Genomic DNA, 17,040 nt, shown 5'->3' on the forward strand with positions numbered 1-17,040 from the left:
GGCAATTATTGGAATATAAAGAAAATATGGGTTATCTGAAGGAGACTCTGAGCACCAAAGCATCCTGCAGGGGCATCAGCAGAAAGAGATGTGGCCTGAATACAAGAACCCCTGAGTTCTGATCCCGGTGTGACATCGGCCCCCTTGGCGATGACTCTCACTCTGCCTCATTTTCTCCATCTCTAATATGCTGCTGCCCCACCTCCTCAGGGTGCTGTGAGCAGTGACAGGCCTGCAAAGATCTGCACTGTTCCACAGCTTGGGAGGTTGGGAACGAGCCCGCCTCCTGTTCTCAAAATGCGCTTCTTCAGGAAAGCCTCCCGGTGCTGACACCGGAGCCAGCAGAGCAGCAGGACCCATTAAAACTAAACACCATGCTATAGCCCCACCACACACCCACCTGCTCCTCTATACATGTGAATGCTCCAAGCCTTTCACAGAGCATCTGCTCTACGTTCTGTAGGCCCTAATACAACAACAGGCATGGCTGTAAGGGCTGACAGTATGTGCAGAATGTGTGAAGACTGAAACATGCTATGTATTACTGGAGTTATTATTCCCTCAAGCAGAGTGACCTGGGAGTGACAAAAATATACATCTGCAAAGGGCTTCCCAGTCCTCCATTTTGTGAGCCCCCTGGCTAGCCAGGTGTCAACAAATCTGCCTCTGAACTGAAAACAGAAAGACTGAATGAATACAAGGCACTGAATTACAGGGCTGCAATCTTGCTGAGGGTCACACCCTGTTACAGTCATTCAACTCATCTCAGACCTTGCTGACATGTCCCTTTATCTGGAGGATTGAAGTGACACACCCAGTGCTTGCAATGACTTCGGTGTGGTCATCACTAAAGACCTGAGCTAATCAGACATGCCAGCGGGCAATACACAGCACTGGCTCTGTCCCCATATCCAAGGTCAGCAGTGAGCCCTTTATAAGGTTCTTCCACAAAGGCCTTTTCCTGCTCAGAAAACAAGACTCTTATTCACCCAAACTCTACAGCATGCTCCTATTAACAAATCTCCAAGAGGCCCTAACAAGATGCCCAGCCACCCAGTTCAGCACAGCAAGTTGGTGCAAGGTGTGTGAGCAGAGCCTGCACAAATAGCGGAGACCAGCTGTTACATTTCCAGGGTCACTGACAGCCACAGCAATTCCACACCATGACATGCTGCAGAAACAGGTGCCCAGACAGTGGCAAAACCACAGGGAATCCATCCCCCAGCTCAGATGACTAGGTAAAGACAGAGACTCCCAGGTGAAGGCCACACAACTAATTAGCAGCAGAGCTTGGATTAGAGCACAGATCTCCTGGCTCCCAGCCCTGTGCTTTAACCACAAGATCATCCTCCCTCTCTGAATACTAAGGGATTTGCTTTTCCCATATAACATGAGTTGGAGGACCAGAGCCAGGTCTAGAACTCAGGAGTTCCTGGCTGCCACTCAGAGTTCAGAGCCGCACCGCACACAGCATCCCAAGTCGCAGGACAGTGGAATGTCAGAGATGGACTAGGGGATGGCTGACCAGCATTTGACTCCTATACTCACAACATGCACCAGGGGCAGGGTTTACACACACCATCCCCCATGACAGGCTGCCCTTTTGGGTTAGCTTACCAAGCCCTGATGAGCTCCAGCTACAAGAGCGCTGAAATGGGCACCTGCTCCCATCAGCTCCGGGGCCTGCCAACCCCAAAGGCCAAGTGACTTTAGCTGCCCAACAGACATTGCTCTGGAAACAGCCATCACACACCCCTCCCTCTGGGGCCGTGGGGGAAGCTGGGACTCTCCTATCCAAATAGCACCAGGAGCCCAGCGGCTCCGAACTCCAATGGAAAAAGTGCTCAGCACGGAGGAGGATTTCAAACATTTTCCGCTCATGTCCTCATTCAAAAAGGGACCAAAGGGGGCGGAGGGGCAGGAAATATCTCTGAGACACTGAACTATAAAAAGGAAGCAAGGGGGGGAGGCGCCAAACCAGCCAGTTCAACACACACCCACTCCTGTTTGTACTGAAAAAGGCCGACCTCCGGGATGCTACTGAGGCAAGATGCTGGGAGGAGAAAGAGGGGGAAACAGTGTGCACCACATGCTCCTCCCAGCCTGACTGATGAATGGGCGGCATTGAGAAGCCTCACGCATAGGGAGATATTAATAGTTCATAGCACATTACTGAGGAGCGGCGGCAAGCCCCAGGGCCCTGCCTTGGCCAGCACTGCTGTTCAGACAAGGAGGCCAGTGTGCTTGTAAGCACACACGGGGACGGGGGCTCAACAATGCACATGGCTGGAATTCCTTCAGCTCCCCAGAAGAGGGAAGTGCTGTGTTGGGCACAGACATGGTGGACAGACCGGCAGGGAGGAAGGGAAGGGGTGGAGTGGTGGGGACGAGAGAAAAAGAAAAGAAAGAGCAAACGTGGGTCAGCAGCAGCAGCAAAGGAGTGGGGCTGAGTACCATAAAGATCAATGTGAATTTGGAGGGTGTAAATAGCAAGGAGGGAGAGCAATTGTTTAGAGTGGTCCATGGGCCCTCACTAGAAGCGATAGGTGCCATTGAACAAAGGACATTTTAGGCTGAATACCAGGCAAAATGTCCCGGAGGGGCCATAAGACTGTGGAATCGTCTCCTGGGGGAGGGGTGGGAACCTCGTAGCTTGGGGTAGTCAAAGCTAGACAGGACAAAGCTCTAGCAAAAGGCTACACCTCCATTACAGCACCTATAGCTCTTGTGGTGGAGCCGCACTAAGAAGACGGGAGAGAGCTCTCCTATCGGCTTCATAACTCCTGCCTCCGCAAGAGGCAGTAGCTATGTTGGCGGGAGAAGCTCTCCCGCCCACATGGCACGGTCCACACCAGCACATAGGTCGGTTTAACCTACGTCACTCGGGGTGTGGATTATTCACACCCCCGAGCGATGTACGTTATACCAAAGTCACCTGTAGTGTAGACAAGGTCTAAGGAATAATCTAGCTCCGGCTTCAGAGAAGATGGACTAGACGGGACCTAACAGAGCCTGCCAGTCTCTGATTCTCCGAAAGGCTTGTGGGGCTGAGAGACACGCCACAGACTGAACGCATTCGGATGCAGGCAGCTGTACAGGTACAGCCGGACCTGGTGAAATTCTGAGTCCATTTGCAAAGATTAGTGTGTACACAGCATACCGCATGTCAAAGGCCTGAGGGTAAAACCGTTTTTGGGGAACTAGCTCCTGCTGCTCACACTGCAGCACAGCAGGCTGGATTCTAGTTTGCTTTCTGCCTCATCACCAACCAACCCCAGCTAACCTCCATACCCTGCACCCAGAGCACAGCTGGGGTTTACAGACCTCACACTGAGGAGGCAGCACCAGTGGTTAGCAATATCTCATTACCATGGGCAGGTTGTGCAGGGACAAGGTGCAAATGGTGGGGTTTAAAGAGGGTTGCCTTCCCCTCAACTGTCACAGTTTTGATGTAGCGGTAAGAGCAGGGGACTGCAAATCAGACACTAATGATTGATCCCCAAATCTGCCACTGACTCTTTGTGTAGCCTTGGATAAGTCATCTCAGTTTTCTGTGCCTCAGCTTCCCATCTGTAAAATGGGGACAGACACACTGACCTACTTCCCAGGGAGCTGTGAGGCTTAGGTAATATTTTAAAAGCATTTTGAGATCCTTTGGAGAATGGCATTAGTGAAATGCAGAGCACCAGTAATTATTAAAGACAGGCTTGGATCAGAACCCTGGGTCCAGGCTCCCCTAAACTTTGGGCTGGCTCACAATCCACACCCAGATCGGGATTGGAATTATACAGCTGGCCAGACTAAAGCCCCAGACTCAAACACCCCTGAGCTCTGAGGTGAGAGGGGGGGCTTCCAAATCTGAATCTAGGAATTAATCCTGTGACTTGAGCCCCTCTCTGTTACTAATAAAATGGAGTGGTCAGGTGAGGGTGGGCACCAGGCTGAGAAATCTCCAGATTCCTAATGAAAAGTTACAGAACAGCTGATGTTCTCACAGGAAAGCCAAGATCCCCTCAGGGACCCTATCATTGTGCAACAACAGCCTGCTCAGGTCAGAAATGAATCTGCAGCCACTGCCAAAGTGCTACTCCACTGAGGGAGGCCAAAGGCATTTACACGACCAGTTAGCAGCAACCTGTCAGCTATGTAAACTATAATGAGCAGGAAGGCCCCATCCTCCTGATCCCTCTTGCAGTGTGGGGCGATCTCTCTATGTGTAGAAATGATCCTGAATGATGAACATTAGCAGGGTATTTCCTCTGTCCTGGCTAGGTGTTTAGAACTCTTACATGCAGGACTAGAGAGATAATCAGATGCCTGGAGAAATCAAGAAAATGTTTTCGAAACAAACACTTTCCAACTAAGGATCTCACAGCACTTTACAAATATTATTATTTGAGGCTGCCAGCTTCTCTAGGAGGTAGATCAGTGTTGTTATCTCCACTTTACAGATGGGGAAACTGAGGGGGCAAGTGATTTACCCAAAGCCACACAGTAAGTCAGTAGCAGCAGAGGCAGGAGTAGAATGAAGGCGTCCTGACTCCCACTCCTGTGTTCTAACCACTGTCAAAATCATCTGAACATTGCAGAAAGGTCTGCTGCTGGGTTTCTGTACAGTTTCTACTGATGATTGCCCTTCAGCTTCCATATGATTAAAGACAAGCTGTATTCAAAGGAGGATAGACATATCCTGCACCTTGAACCCCACTATGCAGTCTCCCTTCCAGTTGACAAACACAAATGTCAAAACAAACAAATCAACAAAACAAACAACTGAAGATTCATGGGAAACATATCTTCACTCCATCTGGCCACTCACCCTTTTAAACAAAAACAAAACGAACGCGTCTGCGACAAACAAACCACCCACCAATCCTGGGACTGTCATTATCTGGCTCCTTTCCTCCTGCAATTATGGGGACAAAACCAAAACACACTACAAAATGTTCAGTCAGGTGTATATATACAACTTGGCCAGGGGGAATGAGAAAACCAGAAGTGGGTGTTCTGGGCTAAGCTGTTCCATGTACCTATGTATGTTTGGTCTTAGCTTACTAGGTAAGTAATGCAACTGTTCCTGTTTATCATTCACATTTTGCTACCAACACAGAACAAAGAGGTTTTCAAGACAATCTCTGTTGTCAACACAAGCACTAGGGAAGCACAGCTGCATCAGGGCTCAACTGCTTGTTAAGGCTGGACCCCCCTCTCCCTTCAAATAAGTGCCCTATTTGTTTCTTTCCCCTCAGGCATCTGACTGCTGAGAAGTTGTTAGGAACTTGCTTAATTTGCAGCCACAAACATACATCTCACCCTTCTCCCTCCCCACTGCACACCATAGTCCCAGTCACAAGCCTTGCTGAAGCTGGCTTTTATTTACAAAAATCCCTGACGCCAATTTTGATTGTGGTGATTCTTTGGACTTTTGCGCATCTCCAATAAAGCCAAAGACACCCAAACAAAGCTGCAAGTACCCCTGGACCTGGACTATAGGTGACCACCATGTACATGCGTCACGCCACACCTGCCAATGGCAGTACGGCTGGGACATTTGTTACAGCAAGAGGGATGTGTCTGTATTGCAACGGACACACAGATAAATGTAAGTAGCCAAATAGTCAGGTAACAGGGGTACTGTTCATAAGCGAAGAGAGCAATGAGCCTGGTTTGATATCACACACAAAGTTACTGGGGCTCTTAAAAGTACAGTCTACTACAGAGGGGATATTTGGACCAAGGGACTTGGTAATGGGATCCTGATATTTTCATGTGAAATTAACTGATAGCCACAGTCCTAATCTTGTCCATATCTAGCAGGCATATGAATACACATGGAAGTTCTTCCCCTACATACATTCCCCTGCTTCTCTCTCTCATCAGACTCTCAGGTCTGTGCTGCACTGGTAGACATTGCCGGGGGTGGAGAAGGACAAGCTTCATCCAGGCTAGTTTTACAACAGTAACATTCTGCACTTCTACCTCACCTTCCTTTTGAGGAGTTCAAAGCTCTGGGCAAACATTAATTCATTCTCCTGGAAAGTTGGTCAGTATCAACAGCCCCATCACACAGAAGAGAAAACAGAGGCAAAGAGGTTAAGTGACATGCCACAGGTTACACAGAAAGTCAGTGAAAGAGCCAGCTTTCCTCAGCCTCAGCCAGTCCCCTAACACAGCAGTTCTCAAATGTTTGGGGCTCAGGGCCCATTTGCAAACCTTGGAGGCCCGTCACCACCCAGTAAATGATGTTAGTGCAAAACCCAACATCTGGCGTATGAAATATATCTTACCCATGCTGTCTAATATGCACATTAACATAATCATAGTGGCAGTTTCTGTCCCCACTCCACTCCACTCACTCAAATTTGGCCCGGCTAGCTCACAGCATTATGACAAAGGGGCAGCTGGGACAAACCTGAGTGGTGATGTGACCCCATGCACAGGTTCTAATACCTGGAGCAGGATGCTAAGCCCAACCAGCCCCATGGGACCGGAGCCACAGGAGCCAATGCTGTGAGCAGAGTCCAGGGCAGGCTCTGAACCCACCACCGAAGTCCTCGCACATCCTGGGGGCAGGGCCCAACCTCCTTTTCCACCCTCTCCCCCCAGGCCTCCCACACAATACTCTGACACATTCTGGCAACCCAGTTTTGGTTGCGACCCACAGGTTGAGAAACCTGCCCTATTACACCATATCATGCTTCCTCTCTAGCTTTTATATGGCTCACATGTTGGAGCTTCCTTGCTTCCCTTGAGAAACTACTCCACAATTTAGGGCAAGTCTACACTTCAAAATTAAGCCGACCTAAGTTATGTCAACCTACAGCCACCACAGCAATTTAATTGGTTTTACACATCCACGCTACACTCCTTGTGTCGGCAGTGCACGTCCTCACCAGGAGAGCTTGCACCAGTTTAACTGCCAGTGTGGGGCACTGTGGGACAGTTTCTGAAAAGCAGCAACACCCGATGTAAGCCACGCACTGCCTACACTGATACACGTTGCCTTAACTACATAGACTTAAGCCCTACACGTCTCGTGGAGATGGAGTTATTAGATTGGTTTAGTGGGCGAGTTAAATGGGTGGAAGCTATGTTTTAGTGTAGACGCTTACAGTTAGATTGACGTAACTCTATAGCAGAGACCAGTCCTAAGAAATCTCAATGTCAGGAAAAGCCTACATTTCCTTTTCCTTAGGGCTGGTCTACACTACTAAATTAGGTCACCTTAATTTAAGGGCAATGAAAACATTTACACCCTGTGTGACGTAATGAAGCCAAACTAAGCACCAGCATAGACACCCCTAGATACTGCCTCTCGGAAGGGTGGATTTACTACAGCAATGGAAGAACCCCTTCCATTGGTGTCGTACGTGTCTACACTACAGAGCTACAGTGGCACAGTTGCAACTGTAGCATTTCTAATGTAGCCATACCTCTTGGGCACCCCTTACGATTGCTCTTTCTCCTTGAGGTTTACATCCTTCAGATACAGGTGGCTTTCAGAGCACACAACAGTGATTTGTTTTTGCAATACGCATTGGCTTTGTAGAATAATGATGTAACATTTCCTTCCCCAAAAGCAAAGGAAAGAAGGGCAAGAATTAGACTTTGCGACCGCAAGGATCTCACATGCTGGGCATGGATGTATTGCCACTAGGATCCTCACAAGCTGTCCAGACAGCAAAGACACAAACACAGACCCTAAAGCAAATAACAGAAAAAGAAAGGAATATTTACTGCTGTTTCTTTGAAAGTGTTGGCCCAAATCTATCCCAGAGGATTCCAGGAACCAGGCATAAATTTGGTCCATTCTATCTCAATTCAATAGGCACCAGTTTCATTCTTCAGCAGTATTGACAACTGCAGAAATACACCAGGCAGGCCTAGTTACGCTCTTACCAAGCCAAGGGTATTTTGATGGCATCAGGTGATGGGTATTTCATTGAGCTCTCACTGCCATGTCTTAATATGTTGGAAATCCCAGCTACTTGCATTTTGATCCCATCCATTTGCTTCCATCAGGAATTAGTCAAGACAAGAATTAATTCCCCAGTTTCCAAAGGAGTGGGCGGGGGGAAGAGACAGACATACAACAGCATCATTCATAGGATTTGATTTCATGTAACAAGGGTCCTGTGTCTTTCCCAGTGCACAGGGCAATTGAAACAGCAGCCACAGATCTCAGCGAAACAGCAGGAATTCAGCCAAGGAATCTGGATTATTCAGCCACTGCTGAACCAGAGTCAAATGTCTCCAGCCACTGCAAGGGGGACAAGCTACTGAACAGAGACAGGAAGCAACCAGCTCAGCCACCCCAAACTCATCTGTTTCAAAAGCCAGAGTGCTTGATCCTGCTCCTGTTCAAATCAAGGGGAAGGGAGGTTACTACTGAATTCAGTGTGAGCTGGCCCTGAAATTGCATGCCACAAGTAGTCCAAAGGGACCACCAGAGGCAAGGGGATGATGAAGAAGCAAGTATCTCAGACCTCTCTGGGCCCTGCAGTATCAACCGGACTGCAGCTGACCAGCCAAAATAGCCTGGTGTGGGAAGTGGTTATTGTGCTTTGCAATCAGGTGACCACAAAAGAAGCCCACCTGGGGCATGATAAAGAGGGGGAACATTGGGAGGGAGGTAGGCTGAGACTGGTGTATTGTTCCCAAGATAGTGGGGGGTCGTTTGCAAGTCTAAGGCAGTGTTTTTCAAACCTGGGCTATGGTCAGGGAGCAGAGTCCATGTTTACCAAGATAAACAAAAAGGCATAGCCACAAAGCAGACAAGATATTGGCTAATCCCACAAAAATCTTTGAACGGGGTCTGTCTGGCTTGGGAGCAGCGACGGCTTCTGAATACCATATCCTCAATAAGGATGGACATACTGAGCCCTGGAGCACCAGTGCCAGGTCATTCCAGAACATACTCCTACCCCTCTGAGCTCTCTCTCTTCACCAGCAAAGGTGGCCCTCACACCGCAGTGTCATCATCCAGCACACTGAGATGAAGTCCTAGCACTAAAAAATGATTGAGATCCGAAATGCCAAGTCTGGAAGTTGCAGGAAACTTCAAGGCCTGTCAAAGAAACCTAGCCCACAGCACGTCATGCTGCATTCTCTGCTGACCATAGCCGCGTCCTTCATTCTGGGCATTTGACACACCTCTGAGGGTTGGGCCTGTGACACACAAGAGATTAATGGAAACATCCTTTCAGGGTCCACACACAATTTTACAGAGTTGGTTATTTCAATGGCAAGTTTCTTTAGGATCCCTTTATTCTCCTTCCTTTGTTTCTCCTTTCCCCTGGCAACCTAACATTTCCTTCCAGGTAAGGAAAGTTGTATTCAATCTCCTCCAAATCATGTCTATGCCATTCCTGAGGGGTCATTTGATAGCACCACAAGTCACTCACTCTCCCTCGGGGCTGTGGGGCAGGTACTAGTCACAGACTCTTCACTAAGTTGAGAAACCGAGGGGGAAAAAAAGATGTTGAGAAAAAATTCAAAGTTTTCCCATTGCACAGAAGTCAACATGGATCAATATTCTTGTCTGGCTTTTGAAAAAATTTCCCTTATTTTTTTCATCTATATATTTTTATCAACACTTTTATTCAAATAATGTTCAAAATCATTATCAAAATTTGTTTTCCAAAACTGCGGGTTGGTATGTCTGACTAAAAAATGGACTTCTAACACAAAGTTAAAAATTATTTTAAAAGGTTGAAAAAAGCTAGATAAAAAATGTCACAAAACATTTCAGAAAATATTGATAATGTTGACAATTGTTCATGAAAAGTTTTGCTTTTTAAAAAAAATAATTAAAATTTAAAAATACTTTACACGTAAAAATTTGTGAACTAAATTCATTGATTACACTCCCTGTCAGAAGTGAAAATCCTGGTAGCTAAATGATGTATCTCACAATGCATCCGGTCTAGAAAAGAGAGACTAAGGGGAGACGTAGTCATCTACAAATACACTAACAGGATATATGCGGGGGAAAGGAATCAAGTATTCTACAAGAATGTTTTTCACTGGGTGAAAAGCTATACCCAAAATACAATGCTTATAGGAAGGGTACCAAGATAGCAAACTCAGTAGGGGTACAGTGGATAGTTATAACTGGAGCAAACATTTCCAGCGGAACAGTTTTCTATCAGAAAACTCTGATTTGACAAAATCAAAATGTTTTGCAAGAACTTCCCCCCGATGATCCATGAGTGATATGTTGTATAGAGAAGGGAGGATAACATGTAACAAAAAACACTGGCCCTGCCCCAAAACCTGAAAAGCTAAGCAGGGCTAGTATTTTTATTTTATTTGGGTTTCAAATAATAAAGACACCTAGGTGCCCTGATGTAATTAATCACATAATAAATACAATTAAATTAAACCTCAGCAGCATTAAAATCATTTCCACAGGAACTCAGACTGCCAACCACCCACGCCCTTAATCATCCTGGAAACACAACCTCAGCCTTCTTCAGAGACCCTATCTTTTGCAGTGTGCCCAGAAAGTCACCAAATTTGAGCTAATTCAGACCAAAGTCTCAGAGACACCCTGCTATACACTGCCCTCTCTCTTTTACAGATCAGCCTGTTTTTTCAACCCAGCACCATTAAAACGGCTTCTAAGCCCTAAACCTCTTGCAGCCTCTCCATACCTCTAAGCTACAAACCCACCTGCCATGTCTGCATGCCCTCTTCCCCCATATACCACCCTCCAGAGGTCTGCACATCTGAGTCTCCCCCACGCCTTCTCCCCAGATCATCAGATCTCCATTGGGAGGATGTTGTGTAATGTGCACAATGCCTCCCACTCTAACTCCACCCCTGAATTTGCCCACAATGTCCAGGCTATTCTAATGAGTGTTGATTCCAACCACCCGTCTGTGAGCCCACTGGAGCCTAAGTTCCCAAGCGACAATCCTAACGGGAATGTTAGCAAGTTTGATCATTTGCCATTAATCAATTAAATGTTGGTCCTGGACTTGTGATCTCTGCTGAAGTCTGTCTCTCTTCTTTCCTCTGATTTGATGCACGGCAGTAACAGAGACGTCAGAAGACTTTCGAACCGAAACCTCGATTTTTATGGAGCCATAATTCAGAAACCATTCACCTGAGTCACTTCAGGTTTGCGAGAAAGCCCCTACATTCGGCCCAGATGTAACATAGGAACTTTGAGGCTCATATGATTTCTTTTGCGGGGGGAGGGAGGGAAGGGATTTTAGAATGGGGGTCCAGGTGCCAAAAGCCCAACTTATTATAAACACGCCATTCCGCCTTCATTCCAGAGCAGCTGCCATCATTCCATAATACTTTATAGCTTAGACTCATACTACATCGCAATGGATTTGTCAGCCTGACAGCTAGTTGCTAGAGGTTTCTTCTGGATCTAAATATATTTAAAACCGAACAATGGTCTGAAATCCCTCCACCCCAAGCACAAGGTTAAATCTGTTACTTCCCAAACGTGAACAGCTCCCAGATTACAGGCTGTTTTAGGACAGGGAGTGCTTTAGCAACATCAGCTCCCAAGAGGGATTTAAAACCAAACCATAGCTCAGTGTCCACATGCATCCCCCCACCCCCCAATCCCTGGAAAGTCTGGGACTTTTCTTTTGATTTTCCTCCCCCTGCTGCCTCCCACTCTCTTCAGATCTAAAACATATGGAAACGTGGAGAGTGCCCAGATCGGACACGTGGCACTGAGAGAAGGGAACAGCCCACATAACCTCCAGTCCCTGTCACACTGCAGGGCTGCTTGCAGACACAGGGACAGAGAAAAGGGCAGACACCAATAAGGCAAAAAGAGTGAAAGGGGGACAGAGATCCTAGGAAAGAAGAAGGAAGGGCAGATGCTGAGTGAGAGACAGAGGGATGAACAGACACTGAAAGGACACACAGGTACAGGAAAGTGATAGACGGACAAAGGTCCTCTTACTCTTAGGACAGAAGGAAGGACAGACATTGATTGAGCCATATAGGGACAGGCACTGGGGCGGGGGAAGGACAGACAGATGGGGAAGACAGATCATGGGGCAGGGAGAGGAACAGACAGGGCAAGGCACTGAGGCAGTGTCAGGAAGATCCTGGGGCAGAGGAAGGACAGACAGGATCAGGCAGATCAAGGGGCAGAGGGAAGGACAGACAGAAAAGGGAACACAGATCCTGGGGAAGGGGGGAGGACAGACAGGGTTAGGCAGATCATGGGGCAGGGGGAAGGACAGACAGACAGGCAGGGGAAGGCAGTGAGGCAGGGGAAGGCAGACAGACAAGGGAAGGCAGATCCTGGGGCGGGGGGAAGGACAGACAGAAAAGGGAAGAGAGATCCTGGGGCAGGACAGTCAGACAAGGGAAGACAGACCCTGGGGCGGGGGGAGGACGGAGAGACAGACAGGGGAAGGCAGTGAGGCAGCGGCAGGCCAGGCACTGCCGAGGGACAGACAGACAGAGGGACGGACGGACGGAGGGGCGAGCGGAGCTCCTCTGCTCACCTGGCCCCAGCTCTCGGCCGCCCCCTTTCAGGCCCCACCGCCTCCAGGTGCAGGGCGCCGCGGCGCGCTGGAAGCGGAGCTTGAAGGACCGTTTGCTCCAGGGCGGGGGGCGCCCGGGCTCGGCCCGCAGCCGGTCCGGACTCCCCATGGGCGCCGCGGGCAGAGCGCGGCGCGGGCAGGGCGAGCCGGCCTTTCCCCTGCTCCTGCCCACGCTCTGCCCCGGCTCCGCCGCCGGCAGCCCCCGCCCCGCGGCTGGGGCTCACCCCCAGGGCCCGCCCGGAGGCTGCGGATGGGGCATGGCCGGGCGCCGGATCTCCCCGGGCCCAGGGCCGCCGCCTTCTTCTGCCAGCCCATCCCCGTGGCGCCTCGCCCTTCCCGCAGCCCAGGGGCTCCAGCATCCCTCGGCTCCCGCCTCCAGCAAAGCCCCTTCCGGGGTATCCTCCATCCCCTGCACCGCCCCCAGCGCCCCGCGGGGCCTCGCCTGCTTGTGCCGGCTTCAGAGCGCCGGTCCGCACCCGCGGGAAACTAAGCCCAGGGCATAGCCCTGGAGAGCAACCGCAGGTACCCCCCGGGCTCTGGGGACCGAGCCCGGGCTCCCAGCTGGGGTTCTCGGGGGACCGTGCGCTGCCAGCCCCTAGACCTTGCATTGTCATCAGTAAATAGGGGGAAATGTCATTTCACCAACCACACCCACAGACACACGTCCATCAATCACACTCAAAACTCACGCATCGGCAAAGCCAGAAACAGGCTGCTTGAAAACTTATCCCAGTGGGATGTTAAGGGCACTTGGCAGATTTTGACGTGATGTCAACAACTGGTGTTTTAACAGTTCTAAAAGCTTTCACTTTTTGAATCTCAACCTGGACTGTTAGTAAATAATTACTGTCTAGCCCTCCCATCATTTCCCACACTGGTGAACCTTTACATTAGAAAAAAATGCTTACAAATATTGATATTATGAGTCAAAATTTATATATATAAATACACATATATTTTATATATATTTATATATATAAAAACACAACTCTGCCCAGTCTCTATAACACACACTCAGAGCTGCACTTCAAGGCCCATGTCCTTTTAATTTTCCTTCCCATCACTTGGTCCCTCTCCAAGTCCCTCATCACTTCTAACATGCAACCAGTTGCTTTTTTCCTGTAGGCTTAAGTTCATTGTTGATGGTGCTGCTTCTTCATTACAGGATCTTACCAGTGACAGGGGTTTTTGATGGGGAGGAGCCTTCCCGTCTAGTCACAGCCCTCAGTGTTCTCTGCTGTGCTTCCCCAATTCCTCATGCTCCCACATTGCAGTCATGTGCCTGCTGCAGCCAAGAAAAACTTTCACATCCTTTCAAGATAGGTCCTTACATGGGTGAGGGGCTCACAGAACAATGAAATGGGGTCAGGGCCCATAGGCAAAGTATGCTGCTTCTGCATCATCTCAGCTCCTGCCAGGTCAGTGTGCTAAGCAAGATCAGGAGTCAAATCCAAGTTTCCCAAATGACAGCCTAGAGCATATATCATGGGGCCACCAGAACTCTGTGACTTACAGGTTATTTCTCTTATTATCCCATCTGTCTCAAAGTGTATTCAACAGCATTTTAGCTTCTCTGAGTACATCTCCACTGAAAGGGAAAAAAGTGTGTTTTTAACTTGGGTTACCTTGCCTCAGTTAGGTAACTCAGATTAACACAACCATTAAGACACAGTAACTCGTCTTTTAACTCAGGTTAGCAACTCTAGCCCAACCCGTCTCCACCGTCGGTTTGAACTCAAGCTGCTAAACCATATTAAAAGAAGAGTTGCCGTGTTTTCACTGCTATTTTAATCTGAGTTAGCTAACCCAAGTTAAAATCCAACCTATTTTTGCAGTGAAGACATACACTAATATCGCTCTGAATACCAGGAAACACGTAGCTCTCTTAGGCCACTGAACCATCTCCCAAGGAAAGGAGTGGGAGCCTTAGCACTCAGGACATTTAAGATTGGACTGCAGAATACCTTTGTTGACAAGCTGGTGGAGCAGACCTGGTTGGACTAGACTTTAACAATGTCTGCTTTTCTTTGATCTTATTAGAATGTTCTGAATAACTCTAGATCAGTGGTTTTCAACCTTTTTTCATTTGCAGACCCCTAAAAAATTTCAAATGGAGGTGCAGACCCCTTTGGAAATCTTAGACATAGTCTGTAGACCCCCAGGGCCCACAGACCACAGATTGAAAAGCACTGCTCTAGGCACATGCACTACCGTATTACAAAGCACCCACCGGCCTCTTGCATACCGGCAGGCCAAGACTGTAGCGATCTCCCCAGGCAGAAGTAGGAATGGATCCAGTAACAGTGTCCAAAGAGGAGGCATAATGTTTCTTTTGCATGTTTAATGCAGATTATTTGTAGACGCTCTTACCATAGAAAAACATAGGCACAGCTCAATTTCTTTGCCTTTCAGTGCATTCCTTTAATTCTCATTTCATGCAAGTAAAGAAATGCACTCACATTTGTCTTATGGTCCTTTTGGTCTCACACAAGCTGTCCAGAGGATGTACATACTAGTGTACTTTCTAGCCTGCAATTTCTTTCCTGTTTCCTTGAATCACGGCTTTGCAGCCTTGGGAAAAAAAAAAAACAATCCATGTATTGAACATAAAGAAGCAATTCCTTTGGTATCAGACAATTGGGGCCTTGTTGCCTAATTATTCCCCACACTCTCTTCTTGTAAACAATTTGTATTCTGGCCAACACAAGGAAAAATCCCATTCCCTGGTGATGATTCTTCTAATTCTGTCCCACAAAGAATATCCCAGGGTGTTTGATAGGATCAGGTGTTAAAAGTGGGATCAGCACATTGTCAGCTGCAGGACACAGAAGAACTTTCAAGTCTGAAGTTAAAACCCCAGAAGGATGTGGGAACCAAAACAAGGGATTGGAACTGCAGTTCAACTCCACAATCCAGTAACTCTACTCCAGAGAAGGTTTATGGTAGGAAGAGAAAGAAATGACTGCACAAGAAACAGTTGGGCATTTCATAACAAGCTGGAGATGCTTCTTGCTTCTGAGAGTTAGTTTCTAAGGGACCATCTATGGGGAAAGTTGATGTCTGTGGCCAAATTGCTCTAAGCAACAGCTTTTATGATATAGTTTTGGTTTGTTTCATGGGAGTTAGTCACTGTGGCATCAGGACCATATGAATGCAGAAAGCTGCCTTTTGGACTAGCCTGGAAAGGGTGGATGGATATGAGGATTGTTTTATTCAGTTATGTTTGCTTGTGCTGTGGCTTTCTCCTAAGGGCCTAAAAGGGGCCAGGTGACAAACAGGAGATGTTCAAAATTGTAGTAAAGAAACACTTTTATTTAACCCCTCCCCGTATAACTGCCTTGGAAAATCCTCCACGCCCGATGACTTCATATGGGAGCTACATTCCCTCAGTCCCACTCAGGACCATGAGATGGCAACTCCTGCTGAGAGTGGCAGTATAATGATATCTGCCTCTGGGTGACCATTCAGAGTTATGGAAACTGCAGCGTGGAAATGCGTGTTTCCAAGATCAGCTTTGAAATTGTATTTTAGTTGAGCAACATATAAAACCCACATGGATAAAAACATCCCTGGAAGACAGGCATAAACTATCAGAGTTTATAAATCATGAACTGGACCGAATGGTTCAATTGCAGAGTCTCCAGCACCAAACTACCTTGCACAAGGGGGGGGGGGGGGCGGAATTAAATGGTCATGGATAAACTGAACCAAACAGAAAGTGCTTAGAAGTTCAGAAACAATCGCAGAGTCTCCTTTTGGGGCAGAAAGAGGGATTTCCAAAGATCCTACCATTGAGGGGAGACTGTCTCCAGATCCAGAACGAATCTAAGGCCTGGGCTACACTATGGAGTAGTTCAAACTAAGATATGCAACTTCCGCTAAGCTATTCGCGCAGCTGAAGTCGAAGTATCTTAGTTCGAGTTACCTGGCCGTCCTCACGGTGGCGAGTCGACCACGGCGGCTCCCCCGTCAAGTCCACTTACTCCTCCTGCCGAGGTGGAGTACAGGCGTCGATTTGGGGATCGATTTATCGCGTCTAGATGAGACACGATAAATCGATCCCCGATAGATCAATCACTGCCCGCGGAGCCGGTGGGTAGTGAAGACGTACCCTAAGGAAAGAAAGCAAAGGCCACCTGTTTGCTTTCAAATTGCCTTGGCATAGGGTGACCAGACAGCAAGTGTGAAAAATTGGGACGGGGGGAGTGGGGAGTAATAGGAGCTTATATAAGACAAAGCCCCTAATATCAGGACTGTCCCTATAAAAACAGGACATCTGGTCACCCTACCTTGGCACGGCAATTTTTAATGCATATATTCTTACTTAGAAAGTAAGGATTTACCTCCTTAAGGCATTTGAACTAATCACTCCCGTTTTCCAGCTGTTTGATCATAGCCTCCGCTGATGCAGTTTCATGCTGGGCATTGTAGTGGTACAGGAAAGGGGCCACTTAAAAAGCGGTGACTTCCCCCCACAAAACAAAAGCAGAAAATCCTCAGAGGCCCCACTCCA

General features: G+C 48.0%; 1 protein-coding gene across 7 annotated transcripts in view; it reads right to left on the bottom strand.

Moving 5' to 3' along the window:
* STARD8 (StAR related lipid transfer domain containing 8) overlaps nt 1-17,040 on the bottom strand; it is a 144,276-nt gene that overhangs the window by 85,693 nt on the left and 41,543 nt on the right. Inside the window, exon 1 of one of the 7 annotated variants that reach the window (XM_048865029.2) lies at nt 14,987-15,007. The exons of 4 other annotated variants lie outside the window; for them this stretch is intronic. The gene's annotated coding sequence lies outside the window, so the exon portion shown is untranslated. Of the gene's footprint in view, nt 1-12,488; nt 12,512-14,986; nt 15,008-17,040 lie in introns of those variants that run through there. 2 more of the 7 variants (XM_048865030.2, XM_075132464.1) reach the window with 2 other exon arrangements.

Source organism: Caretta caretta, chromosome 9, assembly GCF_965140235.1.
Source record: "Caretta caretta isolate rCarCar2 chromosome 9, rCarCar1.hap1, whole genome shotgun sequence".
Taxonomy (NCBI): Eukaryota; Metazoa; Chordata; order Testudines; family Cheloniidae; genus Caretta; species Caretta caretta.